The 23,822-nt window shown below is 36.9% G+C and overlaps 1 pseudogene; it reads right to left on the bottom strand.

The window, feature by feature from the left end:
* Nucleotides 1-224: 224 nt before the first annotated feature.
* Nucleotides 225-23,822, bottom strand: part of LOC109062263 — a 33,879-nt pseudogene continuing 10,281 nt past the window's right edge.

Here is a 23,822-nt window from a genome sequence, read left to right on the forward strand (position 1 = left end):
CCGCTCTGGCTGCGCGAGAGCAGTGAGGAAGTGGGGGCCACACCTGATGATATGTGGGCGATGGAGACTGCAGTCCTAGGGGAGCGGCCCGTGCCGTACATGTTCAAGGCATCGTGGAAGTCGTCCGCTTCAGACATGTTTGAGTCTTGCTGGAGGGGACCCAAGTTGGGGTCAGAGACGATACGAGTGACAGGCACGGGAGATTGGCGGTGGTGCTACCGCTGAGTAGGGCATCATGCTCTGACAGGCCACGACTAAGGCGAGTGGGGCAGGGCCCCTGTAGACTGGGCAGTGTTGAGCTGGACTGGAGAGGAGTTGGCAGTCTTGTAGGCAACAGCAGGCCGAGGCGTAAGGGGCGTCTGAGGGAGCTGTCTACGCCCGCGGCAGGGTGTGCTGGTGCCTGAGGTATGAACGACTGAACTTCCTTTAGCTGTGTTAATTCCCTGAAACACATTGGAGAGAAGAGAAAGCGTAAGCTACACAGCATGTGTGGAAGCTAGAGGGACTGAGGGAAACCACCTGACCTGCTTAAGCCTGTTTGGGTCATGGGGTTCTCCTGGCGATGTGGATCTGCTGGGCCCGGCGGACACGCTGTGGCCTTGTTCATGGCTGCCGTAGCGATCACAAGAGTAGTATCGCTGCTTCCTTTCCACCGCTGAGGATGAATGGTGCTTCCTCTCGTGGGAGCGGCCGCGGTCTCGCTCCCGTGCTCGTTCCCTAGGCAGTGACTCAGTGTTTGGATCTGCTGTTATACATACAAATTCATCACATATATTAATCTGCCATGTACTATTCATAGCTGAACCGTGCATTCCATTACTTTATTGAGTGTGGCTACCAGCCCAACATAGCAACAGTGGTGTGAGAAAGTTAAAGTGGTCCTGACAATGAAACAGATGGGTGGGATCTGTTTGTCCATCCAATGAAAGACTAAAAACAATTTACTGTATCTATTAAATGACATATTTTTTGAGGTTCCGTTTTGTGATTCAAGTGGCGCAAAAATTACAAACTGCACTTTACATATAAAAAAGTTATTAAAAACAATTTACTGTATCTATTAAATGACATAGACTACTGTTCAAAAGTAAAAAATTTTAAAAACATATTTTTAATATTTTAATAGCCTTGTATGCTCACCAAGGCTACATATATTATACAATAAAACTGTAATATTTAAAAAATTCATAAAAAATAAAAATTTCGTTTTCTAAAATATTTACTCAGAAATGTGTAATGCTGAATTTCTGGGTTGTTTATTTACTCAGAAATGTGTAATTTCAAATTAAATAATTAATTATTCATTTCTCATTTTCTCTGCTTATATTCTCCACCAAGTTTGTCAATAAATGAGCGTATCCATGCACCGGGGCCTTTTAACTGGGCTGTAAATACCAGACACTGCTGCCCAACACCAGTTCGAAACCACTGTGAACAAAACACCAGAGGGCACTTATATATCACCACAAAAGGGCTGGTGACTTGTGTGTGTGCATGTGTGAGCCCTGCTGTTTGGTGCTGTTGTGATCTTTAACTACAGAGAAACAAAAACATGTAGAGGGAGATGTATGTGGTGTCTGTATGTGTTTGAAATCTGAGCACAAACACACCAAACTAAAATGAGCTTTCAGAGGACTGATGTATTGCCCTGTTTCAAGTCAGTCAAAGCTGACTGATCTATTAACAGAAGTATCAGACATGTTTATGTTCCAGTGTTTCTAAGAACAGAATGAGAGGAGCAGGAATCTTGTAGTAAAGAATCCTGAGATCTCCTCATGAGCAACCACAAGCTCATGACTGCTTCTCCGACTGCTGACGGAAACAAAAATCAAAAAAATCAATCCGTTCCAAAGTGCATTTTCTAGCAATGGTTTGTAAGTCCCGCTTTCAGTCAAAGACAGAGGTTGACAAAGTAAATCCTACACCAAAGCGTCTTGGAGAGCAATAAAGAGTTTTTTCCTTGATAACCTGATCACTATAATCCTTAAAAGATTTTACATCACTGTGCAAAACATAAGAAGCTGGGATTTTCAACTAGTACTCAATTTTTCTTCATAATCCTTATAGATTGTACAGACATATATATATATGTATATATGTATATATATATATATATATATATATATATTTATGTATTTATATATATATATATAGTTTAATAAATAATGAAATAATTTTTTTCTTATTATTTATAGTAAATCATATATATATATAGTTTAATAAATAATGAAATAATTTTTTTCTTATTATTATACTAAAGCAATCAAACTTAATTAAAATGCTAAAAAACAAGATTTAAACTGACATCTTATTTATTTTGCCCCTCAATAACTGTTTTTTTTTATTATTTTTGAACCCAGTTCTAAACCGTTTTTTTTTTTGAAGAACATACAGTTTTTGAAACTTTTAAATCTCCTATTTACAGTTTTTGTAGCTATATATATATATAGATATATATATACACAATATATAAATATATTATATATTAAATATATATTGTTACATTTCCTCTTATTATATATATATTTATATATATATATATTGAATATTGAGTTGAACAGGTAAAGGGGGGCCTTCGCTTTGAGATCCATTCTTCTAGGTGGTTGCTTACCAGCCCAAATCAAACGAGGCCACCTCATTTCTCTATGATATTTTTGTGCTCTATGAAATTCACTATTTTCTTTCAGATGGACATGCTGAAAAGCGTAAACGAATGAATGAGAATGCAAAATCAAGCCCACCTGCAGGTGGTGGCTGCTCCTCGCTGATGGCTCGATCCAGCGATTTGTGCTTCTTGTCTTTGCGCCGCTGGCAGCGGTGATGATGATGATGATGATGGGCTCGCTCCATCTCTCTCTCCTGAGCGAGGGTCTGGTCCAAGACCATCTTAGGCCTCTCCAGGTCATAATCGCTCAGATTAACCTCTCGCACCCCTCTCTGAGGAGTCAATGAGGATGTAGACCGCCGCATGGGACTCACGTCAGCGATAGGCTGTGTGGTGGAAATAAAGAGTGTTAACATGTGAAAGATGAAGACATGAAGGAGAGGACACATATCTAGCACAGAACTAGAATCTCAGAGCACTAGACCTGTCACAACAGACGCACAACACCAGCTGAGCATGAAAACACAGTTCCACTGAAGAGCGTCGTTCAGCCCGCTCCTGCGGACACACGCACGCATTTGAGAACAGTGGAACACCGTCACGCTCGATGCAAACACTCTGCTGTTTGAATGCTGTCATCGAATCGTCTCTTACACACGGACTGGACGGCTGGAATAGTTGTTGCATGAACTATCCACAGCCAAGCAGCGGTCACTGATCTATAAAGAGTCATTGCTGCTTTTTTTTTTGCTTAACCTTTGCTGTTAATCTCTAGATAATCTATAGTCTGCATACATGTGCATTTGCAGTCTCAAAAAGATATTCATTAAATCTTAAACTGTCCTAAAAGTCACTTTAGACCAGATTCTTTAGAGAATCTGTGACCACTCCTTGGTGATGACTGAAATTTGTAAGTCTTTTACAAAGACTCATTAGTGCCACCCAGTGGCAAAAGCGCTCAGAACCTCTAAGAAGCAGTGCGTCCCTTCTTCTCATAGTTTAAACAGCTTGAAAAGTTTCATTTGAAGTGACTAATTGCACATTTTATTTTTTATTTATTTATTTTTTTTTTTACAATTTTGGTTTTACTGTATTTTTGATCAAATAAATGCAGCATTGATGAGTATAAGAGAATTCTTCTAAAAAACATCCTTACAAATCTTACACATATATTAGTGTATGTGATTCCAATCATGTTTATGGCTGAAAGATATGTTAAGAGAGGACTGCACTAATCAAAATGATACACAACCCACTAAATGAAACACACTCATACTTACAGTTAACACCACACAACATCCAAGATTAAATAAGCATTACATTTTTAATCTTTGCTTTTCGTATTGCTATAAACTGTGGTTAATCTGCTCCATTATTTGTAAAATAGTTACAGTGATAAACGACTAAAAATGGCTTTTGTAGTGCATGTTAGTTTTGTGTTTACCTCACCAGGGCTAATATGAATTGTGGCTGTATAAGTTTATTGGGCTGCTAAAAGAGTGTAAATTCTAAAAGAGCTGGAATGGATAAAGCACACACAAGCCAACATAGATATGGAGTGGCTGGCAGAGAGAGAAAGAGATAGATAGAGGGAGAAAAGGAGAGAGAGAAAGAGAGAGTGATTGCAGGTGGAACACTTGTACATACTGCTAGATACGTTCCGGTGGTGTGGCGTAAGTGGCTCCGCTGTTGGGACGGGAAGAGGAAGAGGACACATAGGTGAAGAGAGCAGGGCAAACAGCTGTGACACTCATGGACACAGTAACAGAGTGAGACAGGAGGAAAGAGACCAGAAGAGAGGAGCAGAGTAAAGAACGAGTGATGTTCATGAAAAGTCTGGATATCAAGGTCCAGTATGGTCAGAAAACAGGTGCCTAAAAAATTAGGAATGGTGGATTAGAGATTGTTTATGCTGAGAAAAAAAGGTGGAGAAAAAGAGAGTTCAGTGAAGTTTGATGTTCTGATAGATGGAGAGAAAGAAGAGACAAACAAGACAAGACAGGACAAGACTAAAGACAAGACATTATAACAAGGATGCTGGACACAGTGTGAGTCTATTAGCGATGTGGCAAAAATACCCAATCAAAAGAAACAAAGTATGTACACAAATAAATTTACAGTTAAAAAAACAACATCAAATAATTACATTAGTTAATGAGGAAAAATTCAAAATGAAACACAATAAAATTAAATTTGTATTATTACTGTTAACTAAGACTATTAAAAATTGCTTTTGTTAATTCAAAAAATCTAAGAAAAAATAAAATAAAAAAATATTTGAACAACTTAAAATTAAATTAGAAAACTTAAATTATAAATTTTGCCTTGGCAACTAAATAAAAGTAAATTAAATAAAAAGTTGAACTACTAAAATAACTACAACTGAAAATATAAAGATTAACAGATCTTTTTAAATAAATATTAAAATGACAGAAGCACATAAAATGAATAAAACATACTAAAATGAAAATAAAAACTAATCAAATATTAATAAATATTATAATACTACATAAAAATACTAAAACAACACTTTGCATTGTCCCTCATTTTCTCTCTCTCTCTCTCTCTCTCTCTCTCTCTCTCTCTCTCACACACACACACACACACACACACATTCAGCTGAACTGAAGAGAATAAATGTGTCTCTCAATGGAGACTGGTGTATACAGTAAATTAACCACTCCTGACTTCTTCCAATTCATTTGCTTGAGTTCTTCAACTCCTCTCTATATTCATTAATACGTCTTCCCTATTACCTCCATTCATCCATTCTCTCATACAGCTGCCCATTCACTCCTCTGCCCTCTATCTATGCACAGTCATCCCCCAGCTGCCTCTTTCTATGCAGGAATTAATTTAGTCAGAATAAGAAACAAAGGCTGTACAGTAGTTATTTCCAAATCCCACCAGAACTAACTCATATGGCCACGATGGATAGGAGATGTTTACCTGAAAGCCAGCATTGAGTCTGGGCATGGAGGCAGCTCTGCCGTGACCCTCCAGCACAGGATACCCACCCACATCAGAGTCATTCTCCATGTCAGTCATCTCAACTAATTCCTGCAGCATACGTAGAGCCAAACAAAACAAGCACACAAATGGAACCATTGTGAAGAAGCAGCACACTTTAGCATACTTATAAAAAGAGTCCTTATTAAGGAAACAATATACTTAAGTGTGAACTGAATGTAATGTTTTTGCACACTAAGTTGCATGTTATTTGGAACTAAAAGAAAATTAATTATAAGTTTCAATTTATATTAAAAGCAGTTAATTGAACTTAAGAGTGCTTTTTTGAAGTACACTAAAAGTGAAGTACACTACTCCCAAAAATGAACTATCCCTTTAAGCACAATTCTTTTTTCACAAGGGAATGAACAGTGAACAGTATTTGGAATAATTGCTGATGGATCAGACAGTTTGTAGCTTTAATAAAGATCACAGAAACTAGGGCTTAACTGATCAGTAAATGGCTGTAAATATCTGACATATGTAACTTATACAGGACTTATTTATGAATCACTAGTAGAGGTCAAATCACCTGAGATCTGTATGTGTTTGGCACATCTTCCGATTGGCCCCGTTGGACAGGCCTTCTGTTCACTTCCTGAGGTATACCTTCCGATGGAGACTTTTTCATGGCACTGCTCTGGCTTTGTCTGTGATATATATAAAATTTAAAATAAGATCAATTGAAAAAGGACAATTAAAAAATACAAAACCCATTTTCAAATGGAAAGTGTAGTACTTAGAAGACTAGAATGGCATAACACTCACACTGCATCCCCATTGGTCAGGTGAAAGGATGTGGGCGGGGCATCTGGCTGTGGTGTGGTATCTATTTGAGAAGAGGGCGGGGCTTTCAGCACTAGTGGCTCCTGATCGTGCAAGTGTGTGAGAGGAAGCATTGGTCTGAAGAGAATTCCAACTTTACTCTGAGGACAAAACACAACAAACACAACAGTTTCAGAAGGACTATATTATCAAACATGAATAACTGTTTGATAATAAAATACGACTTTAATCTATATCTACCAAAATATTCCCACTATTAATTATAATTCTGCAGATATAAGTTCCCTTTACCTGTGTGCCTGGTGCAGCCTGCTGCTGTTGGAGTCTTTTGGCTCGGTTCTGCTTATAGTAGTCGAAAATCATCAGAGCAGCATAGACCTTCCCTACAGTCAGTTCATTATCTAAGAGAGAGTGAAATGCACGAGATATCAAATGGTCAGAAGTATAGAAAGAAAACTGATGTCCACTAGGTGGCACCAAAAACTCAGAAGTCACAAGCAAAACCAGGCTGAATCACTCAGGTGGAAAATATCATTAATATTCTTTCCAAATAAAAACCCAAACTCCCATTAGAATTTAATTAAGATTCCATATAAACGTTAATTGCTTTCTAAACAGAAATCAACATTACATTAGCAAGAGTTTCTGAATGCAGGGCATACGTTTATGAGGTGTCACCAGCAGGTCTACTGTTTTCGAAGACAAGTTACTCCAAATTTTATTTATTTCCTTCCTTAATTCAGCATCACATAGCCGCTGAGCCAGAACTCCTAGAAAAACGACAAGAAAGCAATTCTTTGAGAAGCACTAATGTTAACAGAGTCTTTCATAATGTTACTGTAATTCTTGCCATTGTTAATATCCCCATGTGAGATTTTTTTTGTCAAGCTGTTAATGGATGTTATCTTATTCTTTAATCATATTTTGCACTAAGTAAAAGGTTAAATAAAAGTCAAAGTCATTGGGGAAAACGTCATTCAATTAACTTGTAATGCTTTAACGATGGTGGAGTGTTAAATGTGGCTGATAGAACAGAGCAGTGATTGGTAAAAAGCGCTGCTGGAGCCGATGGACAGTTAAAGGAGCTTTTGACAAATGCCAGTGACTTGTCCTGAGGGCTTCAAGCAGACACTCACCTGATGCCAGTTTAATCTCCAGGGCGGTCCGGATGAGAGCCATTAAAGTGGAGGTAAAGTGAACCGTACGGTCTTCAGCTATGGGCATGTTCATCCTCACCAACCGCTGTGGATTCATGGACACACATAGTGTGTGATTAATATCACACATGTCTGTAGGATACGGAAATGATCATAACAAACGACAGAAGGAGTTTGCATGAGAGGAAAGAGAGAGTGTGTTTGTACTTCTTGCAGAGGAATGAATGATGTTTTAGTGCATTTCTCCAGTTAGAAGACAGTAAAGCTGTTTTCATCACACTGAGAACAGTGTGAGCTTTAGCAATTATTGGAGGTTTACAGGTTTCTCAGTAAATGCAATTACATGCACAGTCTTACTGATTATGCTTAATTACCTGACAATGTACAATATCATGTTAGCATCTTAAGCTCAGATTTAAAAAAAATCAGGTTTAAGCAAAAACTATGCTGTTAACATTACTCCAATATGCAATTAAACACCATTTATGGTGTTTTAATGGTCTTCTATTTTTAATTGTTTTGATTTTGGAGTAAAACATTGACTTTTTGGAAAATCTAACTTATAAAGTCCTTTATCCTTTGTGTTTGAGGTATCAATATTAATCTTAAACATCAATATTAAATGTTCCCAGTTTGCATGTGGGCAGCTTTGACTACTGTCCACGTAGAGAATGCAAATGCACTAGTTAATGCACACTGAAATGTGAGGCGTTGATGGGCTGCATTTCTTGCGTTTTTACAAAGTCAGCGATGACCTTCAGAAAGGATGATGACCAGAGAACGAGAAAAGGTAACATGCTGACCAACCAAAACCAAGAGCAATGACAGCACCCACTACACAAACACGTCACTCAAGGTAAAGCCAGAGCAGATGCTTCACACATTAACACACTCAATGGTAAAGAAAAATGTAGAGGTTAAAAGAAAACAGATGCAAAATAAACAGAGAATGGATCTGTTTCTGTGGTGTAGAGCGTAACATCATGCACAGGGACAACACTCTGCCTTCATTAGAGTGCGTAGGCCAGCATAGACATGTTTCCACAACAGCTACCAATAAAAAAAGGGGAAAGGACGCTCCACTGAACACACATCTACAGCAAGCTTTCTTTCTTTTCTCCCTGTTGATTCAGTGCTCTGAACTCGGGGGAAGTGGGGGCTTGTTCTATTTAGAGCTCGCTGGAGAACGTTGCATCCTCAAGCCTTCACGCACACAGACTGTGTGGCCTCAGAGAGTAGCTCAGCAGACAGACATGAACACGCGTCTCTTGAATGTTACCCATTCAGACAGCTGGAACAGGGTGTGTAAACTTATTGACTCAGAGGCAGCTCTCAAAGTGGCAGAATGGCCTGGGACCAAAACAGGCAGCCCTGTACCAGTGACGCTTGAGATTCAGTTGTGATATTTAGAGTCATTTTTTTCCCATTCATTTCTTTACTTCCTTAGTTTCTTTTATACATTGCAAGACAACTAATTTTAGTACTGCTGCAGATGCATGAGGAAATTCAGTGCTGACTGTGTATTTATTCTACTGTCTACTTTTGTTGTTCCAAAATATATTGAGCTGCCAATGTAGACAGTATTTTAAGAGCGTGCTTAAGACAGAAACACTCTCTACCAGTTATACTGCCTTCTAAGAAACTGTTTTCCAGACAAAATCTAATCCATTGCTTGTATCTTTGGCAGAAACGTCAACACCAGAATGCACAGAGGTAAAAAGTAAATCAGTTTTGGTGAATTAAATTATAAATGTGCCTATATACCTAATTAAACACATAAATATATTTAATGTTATTTTATGCAACATTGGTGACCATAGACTACCAGTTTAAATCTAAAGTTTTACTACCATCAGTGAGCTCAAAAAGCACATAAAAAAAGAGCACAACACAAAGCAACACTTCCACAATTAGAGCACTGACTGACAGCATCATCAGCCAATGAGAGGACAGAGGAAGAGCCAAGTAACAGTCAGGGGGATGGGATCTACCTTATAGGCGATTCGTGGAGGACATTTCTTTCCCAAACCTAGCGGAGGGGACATGTGGCGAAACATCTCGTACATATCAAGGTAGGATATGCGTCCACTTCACAGGGGTGACACAGAGAGTTCAAAGTTCACACAGACAAGAAAAGGAGAGGGAAGGAGTAGTGGAGAACATGAAGAAAATGTGATGTGAATGAAAGAAAGAAAGAAAAAGAAACAAAAAAACATAGTTATCAAGGATTCTAAAGGAAGGTCAAGGGTATCCGATACCATCCTGTCTCAGAAGAACGGATGGATCATGCCGGCTTTTAAAGATACAGGCTGCCGGTGAATCAGGAATAAAGAACATGGCATGATGGGATTGGGCTGGAGAGGGGCTGTAGTCTGGAGCTTCTGTCCTTGCATGCTAGGACGCACCACGGCTAACCAATCAGATACTCAGGAACAAAGCTAATATTTTTTCCCAAAATTATACACACGGTATTAACAGAGCAAATAAAAGCTGCTCTAGTATATCAATATTCACGATGAATGAACATATGCGATTAGTTTGGGATGTGGGATTAGCATTTGGCTTTGTTTCCTGGTTACCATGGTTACCCATATTAAAATTAGTAAAGAACGAGGGGGAGTATAATCCAATCAAACATTAGCACTTTCAGGCATTTTATGGGGATTGTTTTTTTACAGCACCGCCCCTAGAGGGAAGGTGTGTAGGTTTTCAAACCTTGTATGCCACCCTATTAGGGCACTTCTTTCCTAAGCCAAGTGGGGGTGAGATTATGCGCAACAAATTGTACATATCCATATAGTGTATCCTTCCACTGCAAAAAATAAGATATGGGTTAAAAAGACAGTTGAATACATTTTTTCCACATTCCGTCAATATATGTATCTAAAGACTTCATGCTTATTGAGATAACTATGCTCAGCTGTGTGTTTTCAAGTTAAAATGGATTACACACACACACAGAGTATAGGCTTCAAATCCGCTCAAGATAGACTAAAAGTGGATGGCATGCAAAGGATAAGATTTGCATTCCTCAGCATTGACAAATCTTGAGGATTTGATGTTAACCATGGTCACACAGTAAAATGGGATTCTTGTGACTTAAAGGCCTTAAGTAGCGGTGGCGTACCCTCTTAAGATGGCATCTTTCAACCACTTAGTCTCGAGCTGTCACATTTTTTAAAAGTGGCACTAAGTGGCAGCGACACTGTGGAGGAGTGATACGCACCAGGCGGCAGGGTCGTACTCAGCCCAGACACGGATGAATTCATCGAGGTGATGAGGCCCGAGAATAGATGCGTCACGTGTCAGGTACTCAAAGTTATCCATGATGACAGCGACGAACAGATTCAGCATCTGATTGTTGTAGGATAGAGGAAGAATTATGAAAAACAGGAGAAGAAATCAGAATTATGTAAAATGATCACAGTTTTTTTTTTTTTTTTTTTTTTGTATGTGTGGTGTCTTGTTGGCTAGGCTCAAAGGATGTTTGCACTCATTAAAGCCGCTACACTCAGTGTGATTTTATGTTTTGTGCACTGTTACATTTGTGCAAATACCTTACTGGCCTCTTTATTTGATCAATAATACAGCAAATTACAAAAAAAAAAAGAAATAATTAAATAGCTGTTTTCTATTTAATCCACTTTAAAAAGTAATTTATTTCTGTGATGGCAACGCTACATTTTCAGCAGCCATTCAGAAATCTTTCTAACATGCCGACTTGTTGCTTAAGAAATATTTCTATTATCACAGTTTTATGGAAGCTGATACATTTTTTAGGATTCTTTGATGAATAGAATGTTCAAAAGAACAGCATTTATGTTGTAACAATGTAAAATCTTGTACTATGTACTATCACATTTAATCAATTGACAAGTTCCAAAAATGACAAAAAAGCAAAACTTTAACTTGAGCATTTCATTTCATAAAGTCATAAAGTAGCTTTGTGTAAGGAACAGAGCAAATTGTCATTATTTGCTGAAAATCACACTTGACAACTGTGGTCACCATTCACTTTCTCTATACTCAAAGTGCAGCTTGGAATTCTGCTATAAATAGTTCTTGTGTTCCACAGAAGAGAGTCATAAAGGTCTGAAACAACATGAGTTGGGTGAGTAAATGATGACAGGATTTTCATTTTTGAGTGTGTGTCTGTTTGAATTTGAGATTTGTTCCACTAACCAGGAAGGAACAAAGGAAGATGAAAGAGACAAAGTAGAAGTAAGCGAAATCACTGCCACACTCTTTTCCAGTATAGCCAGAGTCACGGTCACATGGCCTGTCACCCAGACAAGACAGCATAATTTCATGCCAAGCCTCGCCTGTAGCACTCCTTTAACATACAAACAGCAAAAGTCAGAAACTTTGAAATCACTTGCACTTCACAGTTGTGCGTTTTTTGTGAGATACAGAGATCAAACAATGGCTTTACCTGAACAACAACATGAGGGCCTGAAAAAAAGTTTGGAAGTTATTGTGAATGTTGATAGCCGACTCCTCGGACAGCATGATGTTACCAAACACCTGACACAGAGAGAAAATCACATCAGCAGTCTAATTTTGGATACATTACAGACAATGCAAGCATTTTTGGTGGAAATAGGCTGAAAATTACATTGTGCAATGTATGCACTTTCCTACTGAGGCTGCACGAAAATAACTAAAGAGACTGTCAATAATTCAGACTGCCTCCAGGTAATGTTAGAGTAAGCATCTGCAATATTAACAAGGCCACATACACATTTTCCATAAACCGTGACTCATGCTTATGAATTTCATAACTTTATGTCAGACAGCAGACACGCAAACAAACATACTGACTCACTCAAATCTACAGAGTTGCAATGCACTGACAGACAGTAAAAGAAATCCCAATAATCTGTCAGCCACATACATTACAAAAACACATCCAGTGGCCATGGATGGACACAATCTTTTAAGATGGCATCTACAAAAGTGTACAATAATAAAAGTAATATATCTATGCACATTTCTGCTGTTAATAATACATATTAAACGCAATGCTAAGAGTGCACTTTCTATTATTCCTGAAATAACTGACCTGTCTGTAAGTTTGTAAAAAACATTCTATGCCAAGTTATGTCCACTTATCTTTTCATTATCATGTAAAGGCAGTAAACTTTGTAACTTGCACAATATATGCAAGAGTACCAGAGAGGGAATATTAACATCCACAGGAAATATGATGAACACATAACCAGAAGTTAACTAACCTAGTAGAAAAATTGCCATTTAGATGACTTTACAATTCAAATATGTAAGAAAATATTAATGTACACTTCTGTTAAAAAATTGGGTGTCAAAACAGTAATCCTGTGAAATATTAAATCTAAAATAACTGTTTTCTATTTTGATATATTTAACATTTCATTTATTCTTGTACTGCTTCATATTTTTATGGAAACTGTGATATATTTTTTTAAAATTCTTCTATAAATAGAAAGTCCAAAAGAATAGCATTTATTTGAAATAGAAATATTCTGTAACATTATTATTACAGTCACTTCAGATCAGTTTATTATGCCCTAGCTGAAAAAAAAGTGTTCATTAAAAAAAGAAAAAAATATTATTTAAAAAAACTAATAATAAATAGAAAAGTCTTATTGACTCCAAACTTTTAGAACAGTAGTGTAAGTGTACTAACAAAAAGATTACCTTTTAATTAGAAAAAAAATATAGGCTTCATAATTATGATTTAAAACACTCTGGAATGTCTTGTCCCATGTTTTTATTATAATGTAAATGCATTTCCTACAGAATGAAGGAGGATTCTAATCAACAGCACGTCACATAAATAAATCTTAACTTGAACCATGACTGTAATATGATTATAATCCAAATCTTACTATAAAAATACTAAAAAAATGATGGCAAAAACTGGTTCAAAATTATGTTTTACGCTGAATGATGAAGCAAATTGGCGGTATGAGTTCCAAGTGTAGAGTAGATTGCATGGCTCACTGATGATGTTGCTTCCTAAGTCTTACAGGATACAATTAGCATTGATTTACAATGCAGTGCTAATCTACTAGATGGCAGACGCCATCATTTCCAACACAAGATTGCCTGTTCGTCCTTAAGTGAGCAATCAAACTTAAAGATGAGATCCGTCCATAAGACTGGAACAATGACTTCTTTTTCATAAAGACTATGAAGCTTTCAAATGGAAAAACACCACATGCCCGTGTAAAACAGCCAGTGCTTTTTACAGATGACTGTTGTCATTCTCAATGAGTCCAAGATCAATAATCTAAAGTGAGATGATTGTAGCAGCAATGGTGATGAGATCTCAGATGTAAAGGTTGCATGAAGGGTAACATTTATGAGAGAGCAACAGAGGCTTTTAAAGCTCTTTGGATCTCACCTGCATCCCGATGATGGCGTATATGAAGAAGAGCATAGCAATGAGGAGACACACATACGGCAGAGCCTGAGGACAAAATACAGTTATTTTACAGACAAACAATTGTCTTGAACTGCTGACAATTACTGTTGACAGTCAATGTTGTCTAAGCTGCCCAAGTAAAGTCAAAGGTCAAGTTCTGACCTTAAAGGACTGAACGAAGGTCCAGAGCAGTATGCGAATAGTGTAGCCCTGCCGGAGGAGTTTAATGAGACGAGCGGCCCGGAAGAGTCTCAGGAAACTCAGATTAATCCTTGATTTATCCTAGATACAAGCAGAAAGAGAGATCAGAGATGCATCACTGGAACTGTTTTTAAACCCGAGACAAGGACACATCCTCAGTAAGTCAGTGTCAGCAACAGCCTTTGTTAGATTTGTTAAGTTTATTGATAAGGTATTAAAACTAGTTAGTCTCATGCAGGATAGTCTGGTAATAATGCATGAACAGTCTTGCAGGAACATGCTTTTAAATACAAATAAACTAATCTGTTAGGGATGGGCAGTATGACCACAATATAAGATATTATATCACAGCAGGGTTATTACTGGTAACTAAAACTAAAACCAGAAAAAAAATTACTTGAAATAAAACAAATATTAACATTAAAATTAAAATATTAATAAACATTTTCATAGTTAATATTCCAACACAAAAGTTCTTATTCATTCTAGCTGAAGTAAGTACTAAAATATTAGTATATAAAAAATATATATTAATATAATAGTATATTAATAATAATATATATATATATATATATAGATAATATAATATAATATATATATATATATATATATATATAAATATACTATAAATTAATATATCTAAAAAACAAACCAAATTCTACAATACTTCACAAATTAAATATACTTTATTTTATTTTATTAACTTTTCTTTTTTTCTTTTTATATGGCTACTTGATAAGACACAAACCAATGAAACATTCTTCATAACAGCTGACTTGAGACCCAAGTTAAAAACAAAACTTCACAGTTTATGGCCCATATACTGTACATACCACCCATCCCTAGTCTTTCAATACTGGAAAGAGGGGTGGGGGGCGGAATAGGGAAAATCTGTTTGTCACTGTTAACAGATCTTACAAACCAAAAACAACAACAAAAAGTAACCTTCACATCTTAACATGGTGCTAGAATAAACATTCTGATCTCAGCAGGTATAAAGGTGAGCATTCAAGATTAGCATAAAGATGTTTGACAGGAGGAGAGGTTTGGACAGAGACAGGCAGTGCAGGAGTGATGAAGCCACTTACCATCTGCACAGTCCGTTGGGGGAAAGGAAGGGGACAGGTGCCAACAGAGATTTAGCATGGAAATAAGAGTCACAGTGAAATCATTAGGCAGAGGTTGTAGTCCGTCTCTGACACGCAGAGACGCAGCTGTCAACACTCATTGGTGGAGATCTCCGGATTGTCATCTCCAGCAGATGATTTGGTCTTATAAACAGGTTGAATGATTAAGGGCTGAACCAATTTAATTTAAAATCATCTAATACAAAAGTTGCATTGAGCCAATCAGCTAAATGTGGTTTGAAAGTGCCCATTTTTTATCCCAGATGTATTATATTTACATGTGCATGCAGTGCTGTTGTAGAGTATTATATATAAAAAAACTTTGTTTATTGACTTTGTATATGTACTTATTGTATATGACTTGACAATTGAAAATTTCTTAGGTTTTCCATGGAACTCTGTCAAACTGTCCCCATGATTTTAACCACAGGCAAACTAAAAGCAGACCAAGGCTATGTTTACACTTGGCGTCTTTTTTGAAGGTGCCAGCGTCTGTTTTACATTATAATCCTAACAGTGTTTTCAAAAAAGTCCTGAGCACTTTTTAAAACGCCACCACCGGCAGCTTTTTCTGCAGCTCAGAGTGTCTTTTCAAGTTGAAAAAAGTTAAGATTTTCAGAAAAAATGCCCTACGTCAAGCGCCTTTTTGACAGCTGACCAATGACAAGCAAGTGGCGAGTCGTTTCCATAACAACAAAAACAAGGAGAAAAAAAAGAAGATAGCCAGTAGACAGATCGTACTAGTTTTGGAGCACAAGGAGCTGTATGATATGAGTACAAAACTCTATCGAGTCTAAAAAAAATTTGCTACGAACTGTGCATCATCCAACCAGAGCTCCTGGACTAAATTGTTGGAAGCACCATACAGTTTCCTTCCCCGTATAATGTTGCGCTCCCACAAACATTGTTGTGAACTGACATTTCCATCCCCATTAACTTCAAAAGCCGACATTTCTGCAGCACACCAGCAGTAGACTATCGTTGCAGCTGTTTTGTTATAGCAACAAAAGACGCCCTCGGCTGATATTTGTAACCAAAACACTGACAGCTTTTTATTTTACAAAAAAAAAAAAAAAAACGGTCTTGTCAACTTTTTCTTGACAAAAGATGCCAAGTGTGAACACGCCCTTAGTCTGCAACACACATGCGACACAAAAAAAATAAATGCTGAAAGCTCACAAAGAGAAAGTTACTGTAAGCTTTTAGAGGTTCTTATCTTGAAACCACTGCAGTAAGTCAGTTGTAGTATTTTCTAACATCATATGTGTTGTTGAGATTTAAAAATGACTTTTTTAAAAATACCTTTGAATTTTTATTGTCAAATGCTTCGATGTTTCTCTTTGATGACTCACCTGGATCTCAGTAAACCAGGATGTCAGTGATGCTTCCCAGGACAGTAACAAAAATCAAACATATTCCATGCCTCCTTTAGGTAGTTCTGCACACATTGAGATAATTGCATGTGTATATACACACAAACACACATATACATAGTGTACATAATATATAAACAAATTTTCTATTATAATAATATATATTCTATTATATATGTAAATAATTATAAAAAAATTGCTAAAATTCTCATAATAATAATAATATTTAATATCATTGCTACAATAATTGCTTCAACAGTTTGATCTTTTTTAAAAATGGAGTACTATTATTTATTATTTTTTACAAATATTTCAAAAGCTTAGAAACATGCTTCTTTCAAACTAGTTCAAAATGAGTCAGTTATGAGGTTTAATTCAGTTATGAGGTTTAATTCAGTTATGATGTTGCAATAAAAGGCAGGTGCTGTAGATGGTAAGGCAGCTCAGTAGATTTTGGAAAAGAGCTTCTCAGCATAGCTGCATTTTTGAATGAATTAAATATAATTACCCCAATTTAACTCCACCCTTATTCCTTAGAGGCCTCTTTTGGCATTTTTAGATCTCGATTTAGCTTAAGTATGGACAGTTTTTACTTGTGAAGACACAAATCTTTTACTATTCTAGTGAGGACAATGTGGCTCTTACAAATATAAAGAATCATACACACAAACACAGGCAGCCTGAAATGCAGACATTGGCGAGTGGTGTAATAGATCTTTCATGGCAAGAACAGGACGGTCTGTCAGGTGTCTTAGCCTTGGGTTCATGTCTCTCCTGAATGGAGCAAAGATTATTCCACTGCTGCTTGACATGGATCTCGGATGGAACAACATGAGCGAGACCCATTCATCAACCCTGAGCTCAGAACAGGTGGAGTGTAAAGGCAAGCGTCACGCACCAGAAAAGCTTCTTAATAAATAACCCTCATAACATGGCAATGGAGGCTTGAGATGAGACCTTCTGCTGCAGACCAGACCAGCCAGCACCAAAAAGAGATTTATGATGCAGTTGCACACACCCCTGCTCATACTGTACACCCAAACCCACTCTTCTCATTAAATAAAATATTAGAAAATTCAGTAAAAATAAAAAAAGAAATTGGATTTTTTTTTTTTATAGATCTTACCCTCTCCAGTAAACCAAACATCATCCCAACACATTATGTTTTGTTGATTATAACTATGAGTGAATCAAGTTTAATCAAATGAAAAATGTTCTAATAGTTTAAAAATGATGAAATGCATTGATAATAGGATACTGGAAGACAATAAATGTCACCTGGAAAAATTTGAAATGACTGGAGTGCAGTGTTAAATTTTCTTTTTACTAAACTTTCACTATTTTGCTGTACATAGTAGTGTTATAAATAGACAGAATACCTAGTTTAGTATCAAACACCGACTGTAATGATAAAAGATAAGTAATATCAGAGTCTCTCCACTCTCACCAGAGGGCCGAAGGCGATGACCTTGAGAATGCACTCCAGCGTGAAGAGAGCTGTGAAGATGATGTTCAGCCACTTCAACATCTCCTCATACGGTTTAGGAGCACCATGGAACTACAGAGAAAGAAAAAACAGAGCGACAGTGACTCACTCTGCACTCACTCGAATATTCAAAAGATCTGTAAAATAGGCTTTCAGGTGTGCCCAAATTAGAAATTACTATTCATAACTGAATATTCACACATCATCATACAATAATCAGCATTGCTGAACCTCAATCTGTGTGTTGGACTCTCTCAGATTGTATCTACAACCTTAGTCCACTTTTAAATGGTCATTTTTGGTTCCCAAAGGAATGAATCAGCGAAGAGTTCTTAAAAGAACCATTTTAGTGTGAAGAACATCTTTAAAAATATATATATTTTTCACTACAAAGAACCTTCTGTGGAATGGAAATATTCTGTGGATGTTTAAGGTTCTTCACGGAACCATAGTCATACGAGATAAAAAGCTGGAGGGCACTTCCTGTTGGCAGCTTACCAAACAGACAACTAACAGATGAACCGCACAAGACGGTTCTCAAAGGAACAAAGCATTATGCTATATAATTGGATGATATAATTGGACGCACAGACTTAATATTTAATTCCTCTTTTTTTTAACTTTCCTTTTAATTCAGAAAGTTTTGCTGATATGGACTGCCCATGCCACAAGCAGTAATGGAGGAAATAAAAGCATCATATTTAAATGTTCTAATAGTAAATTTCCCTTACTGTAAACTTCAACAGTCTGCAAATGACAGCTGTGTTACCTTCATCATGAGAACCACTGTGTTGATGGCGATCATGGTCAGGATGGAGTACTCAAATGGAGTGGACACCACAAACTTCCAGATCTTGTACTGGTAAGACTGCTTGTCTTGCGGCATGTAGCGAGTCAGAGGTTTGGCGTTTGATGGCAAAGTAGTCGATACAAGCTCGCTGTAAGATGACATCAACCCGCACATTTATCTCTACATGAAAGTCCTCAAACAAATGTTGAAGTGACTGTCTACAAGCTCATACTATTCATCAACCCTGACTCTTTTCATGTTTGATTATTAGAACACGCGTTGTTATTACCAGAGCTCTCTAAATCCCCCCCGAACAAATGAATGACTGAACGACTGAGTGCTAGAAGACAAACAACAAACCAGCTGCACAATCAAGTTACCAGCAGTTTAATTATTTAAACCAAGCTAATATCTCCTCTGAGAGCAGCCTATACAGATACATACATACAGAATAGAAAAATAGAATAGATTATTGCGCCGCTCCAAAACCTACTGTATAATAATCAAAAAATTAGAATGGAGCCAAGATAAAATTATATATTAAGGTGACCAGATATCAGAAATGTAAACTAAGGACATTTCCTAGTCCAGTGGTCAAAATATAAATCTCACTTGCGCAATTGTTATGGGGTTCAACTTCTATTATAATAATTAATAATCAGTATAATATTTGCCGGCCAAAATTACCCTAACTGGGCCCTGAAATCACAATATTAAAAATAGTAAACAGAAACCACTGCAAATAGCAAAAGAGTATTATATTATAAGAAAATTATGACTTAACAAAAACACAAATAAAACAAAATAAATGAATATTTTTAACATTTTCTAATTCTAGTTAATATATTGCTTACAGGAAATAACACTACTAGCACTGCCTGCTAAAACCATCTTAAACCAGCATAAGGTGGTTTGCTGGTCTTAGCTGGTATAGGACTGGTCTGTTGGCTGGTTTTAGAGAAGTTTTGGGCACTTTTCAGTTATAGCAAGAAGACCATCTGCGCTGCCCAGCTTAAAAGCCTGCTTTTTGCAACAGGGTAGGTACAATCTATGCCTATGTAGAGCACTTCAAATCAATCATTTAAGAGTTCAGTAACGATTTAGATAACATGCAGAGCTTAAAAAGTTTTTTAGAAGAGCCAGAGAGTTGAAGGATTTCTGCCTGACTGGTCTGGTAGTTCCTCCCCGGGGTTTAACTCTGTGCTTGTGTGTGTTATCATGTGTTTGTCAAAAGAGTTTAGAGTCAATAAAGTGAAGATGTAGACCGACAGGTGCGTTGGCCTCACACAGGTAAGAGGAATTCTCTTAAGAGTGCTTCTCTTCTAGGCATCTCACCATGCATGTATGAAAAAGACTTTGACGTTGAATTAGCATACACTGAAACTGCATTTTAAGCAACAGTGCATGGTGCCTACAGTTTGCCGTCACCCCATCTACTCTATGTAAGACTCTAACTATGTAAGCCTCCGACTGTCCCGTCCTACCTCGTTCTTTTCCAAGCTGCAATCTGACATGGCTTTATCTCCCTGCTCTGGAATGTGATGATGATCAAAAGCCACGAAGATGTTGACAAAGAAGAAGGGGAAGACAATGAAGTAGACCACGTAGAAGATGGAGGTTTCCATTCGGTAACCCGGACTGGGACCCTGGTCTTCATATGTGGCATCAACAGAGTGTTTCAGAACTCTAGAGAACCATAAGGAGAATGTTAGTAAGATGATTAAACATTGGCAAGTTGTTCAAGATAAATATTTCTCATTTTAACCCTTTGATCCACCACAGTGAACAGACCTTTAAAAGCCATTTTAAGCATAATAAGATGTGATGTTACATCCAAAACTACAAAGGGTTTCCTCGACAACTAATTAACTAAAAATGGTTAATGAAATTTTATAAAAAAAATAAATAAAAATAAAAACATTTGGAATGATTAAATTCTTGTTTTAAAGTAAAAAAATGAAAGTACTAATGATTTAGAAATTTAAATATTTTTTCTCCTCTTCTGTGATGCATATCTGAGGGAAACGACTTCTCAGATGAGAAAACAAAACAGGACAGAACTTGATTTTGTCTTTCAGGCAGTGGTTTTTAAAAAATAATGAGAAAAGATAAAATAAGGGGAAATCTTTTATAATAAACACTTTAACATCGTATAAAAAATACGATTTGTCCAGTTTGATTTCACAGTGATTTTTTCCTTTAACTAATCATGTAATAATTGTAATAATAATGCAACAAATGGTAGATTACCACAGATCTGAACTAGTAATAAAAATTAAAACAGCATAAACGTAATACATATTTAGTTTCTGAAAGTTTTCTCTTTAACTGTGGAATTTTTTTCCCTTTTGTTTTCTGTTTCTTTTCTAACTGACACTCTCTATAAAAAAACAAAGTAAAAAAAAAAAGACACATACCTTTTAAAAACTTTTAAGTACAAATTTAAAACATTTTCACAAAGTAGAACAGACCAAAAAGCAATCATCTTAAAACCACAGAGAGTTATGAGTGTAAAAAAAGTTGTTTATATGCAATTGGTTAATGATTACATCCTTGTCCATGAAAAAACTCATGCAGGAAATGCGTAGATATCACAGAGTACCCATACACAGTTCTTGAGTGTTAAAGACGATTTTAATTTTAATTTAAATCTGAAAAACTTTCTGGATTTTCTTGTTGCGGCGCAGGAGTTTTTTCATGTTCTCTAAACCAAATATGTGTTTTTCTATGAAATCTGGAGTTAAAAGTAAGTAAAATATGGAGTTAAAAGTAAGCAGAGTGGAGAGATGAACATTACACCAGAAAGAATTAAGCAAGAAGAGAAACTTAATCAGAACAGACAAGCAAAAGGAGAAAGAGAGATCCAAAGTAAGAAAACCAACATGTTTTTAAACATGTTTTGACTGTGTAAGATCACAGTGTGTTGTGTGTGTGTGTGTGTGTGTGTGTGTGTGTGTGTGTGTGTGTGTGTTTGGACTCACGTTGGCCAGCCCTCTCCTGTAGAGACAGTGAACAGGGTCAGAAAGGCCCACAGGACGTTGTCATAATGGAAATCATACTTTTTCCACTCGCGTGGCTGTGTCATGGCCACTCCATCACTGCCGTACTCCAGGAACTGACCCCTGAGTACAAACACATCAAAACTTTATTATTATTTACTTCCTTTTACTTCCTGCATTGATTCCTCCTTTCTTCCTTCCCACTTCCTCTTTTTTACCTTCTAAGAAGAGTTTCTTTACTTCCTTCTGTCCCTTTTCTCCTCCCTTTGCTTCCTTCTTTGCTCTTCTTTTCAATTTCCTTCCTTTCATCCTTCCTTCCTTCCTTCCATCCAGTCCATCACTCTTTCTTTCCTTTTACCTTTAATCTTTCCTACCTCCCTGCCTTCCTTTACTCTTCCTTCTTTTACTTCACTCTTCCTTTCCTTTCCATGTTTAGTCTTTTTGTTCTCTCTCTGCCTACCATACTTCTAGTCAGTCACTCGTCATTTTCCTTTCTTTTTCTCTCTGTTCATTCTTTCTCTTCCCTCCCACCCTCCCTCCCTCCCTCAATCCGTTCATCATGCAGAATATATCCCGACAGACAGCTGTACCTGCAGTCCTTCTCCAGGGCTTTGGACTCATCGGTGCAGTGAAAAAACTTCCCCTTGAAGAGCTGCACAGCAATAACCGCAAAGATGAACATGAAGAGGACGTAAACGATGAGGATGTTGAGCACATTCTTCAGAGAGTTCACCACGCAGTCAAACACAGACTGGAGACACACAAACAGCACAAATCAGATCTCCTGCAAACATCTTCTGGAGTGGAGGGACCTCCCTAACACAAGCAGACCATAATGCACTCCTTCATTAAATCCATCTGTGTTGAATGTGTCGTCGCGTGTTAATGTCACAAGGCCCTTGTTGAAAGCATTGTGGGTTGTGGGCAGAGTCTCAATTGATTACTGCTCCCCTCGCTCTACATGGCACTGCACTTAGGCTAAAAAATGGGGAATGGGGGGGGGATATGTAAATCTTCAAATTTCCTGTCATTCCTGCTCATTTAAAGTCCTCAGGGTATCATTATTAGCGCTGAGTAGTATATTTTCGGCATTAATGCTAATAAGATCTCTGTAGGCGGATAACTGTCTCTGTGGCCCTATGAAGCTTTTGATCTCTGCATTAGTATTGTAACTAAGCTAAACTGCAGTTTTTTTTATTAATATATTATTTGCTCTAATGCCACTGGTGATTAATCTTTAGCCAAATGAATAAATGATGGTGTGAGAGAAATGTAAGTTTTACATGTAATAATTTAGCCATGTAATGAGATATACGGTGAGTGTTTCTCTAAAACGATTTGTTTTTGTGTGCCTATTTATTTTTCTATGGAAAACCACGATTGTCCCATATTTTCCTTTTGTGACATTGGCAACCATATATATACTGTATGTCTTTTATTTTTCTATGGAAAACCACGATTGTCCCATATTTTCCTTTTGTGACATTGGCAACCCTGCTAGGGAACCACTGTCACAAAAACAGAAAACTCTTGTTAGTCTGATTTAGATGAACCAATTTAAAATATAATTTATCTTTTACATATTTAAATGAAACAGTATTATATGTGCAACTGTATTTCATAGGTTATGTTTAAAATAGCATACTAGGCATGCTAAGGATGTACTGTATACTGTGAGCAGTATGCTAATTTTACGTATTCATGGATTACCTAGATTTCTTAATTTACCAAAAAAGCAATACACAATCAGGCCAAAATGCACAGAATACTGCATCCCACAATTAATTTTGACTCAACTTTCTATTTCCATTGTGACGAATCTCCTTACTTACTAATTATTTGAGTAGACTGCCAAGATTTCAACTTTTCACTTTGTTGTATCA

This window comes from Cyprinus carpio, chromosome A21 (assembly GCF_018340385.1).
Source record: "Cyprinus carpio isolate SPL01 chromosome A21, ASM1834038v1, whole genome shotgun sequence".
NCBI classification, from domain to species: domain Eukaryota; kingdom Metazoa; phylum Chordata; class Actinopteri; order Cypriniformes; family Cyprinidae; genus Cyprinus; species Cyprinus carpio.